Source organism: Palaemon carinicauda, chromosome 17, assembly GCF_036898095.1.
Source record: "Palaemon carinicauda isolate YSFRI2023 chromosome 17, ASM3689809v2, whole genome shotgun sequence".
Lineage (NCBI taxonomy): Eukaryota > Metazoa > Arthropoda > Malacostraca > Decapoda > Palaemonidae > Palaemon > Palaemon carinicauda.
In genome coordinates, this window is record NC_090741.1 from 116,355,024 (window position 1) to 116,355,381 (window position 358).

Here is a 358-nt window from a genome sequence, read left to right on the forward strand (position 1 = left end):
GGAAACAAATAATAGACCCAAGAGACTCTACCCGGACCTACATAATTTTAGGGAAGAGCAAGAACAAGAAAAAATAGAAAAGAAGGATATAGTCTGCAATATGCTGAAAAGAGGGAATTGCAGATTTGGCGAAAGATGCTACTACAAGCATCCAAAGATATGCCATAATTATGAAATATATGGTAAATGTGCGTATTTAGACGGATATGGAGACGAATGCAGAGATCTCCATCCAAAAATATGCAAAAACCTAAAAGAAGGAAAAGGATGCATTTACAACAAAAAATGTCGATATATGCATCCTGCAACCATGAATGAAAGTAAGAAAACTCAGCAAACTGAAAAGAAAAATGAAAGC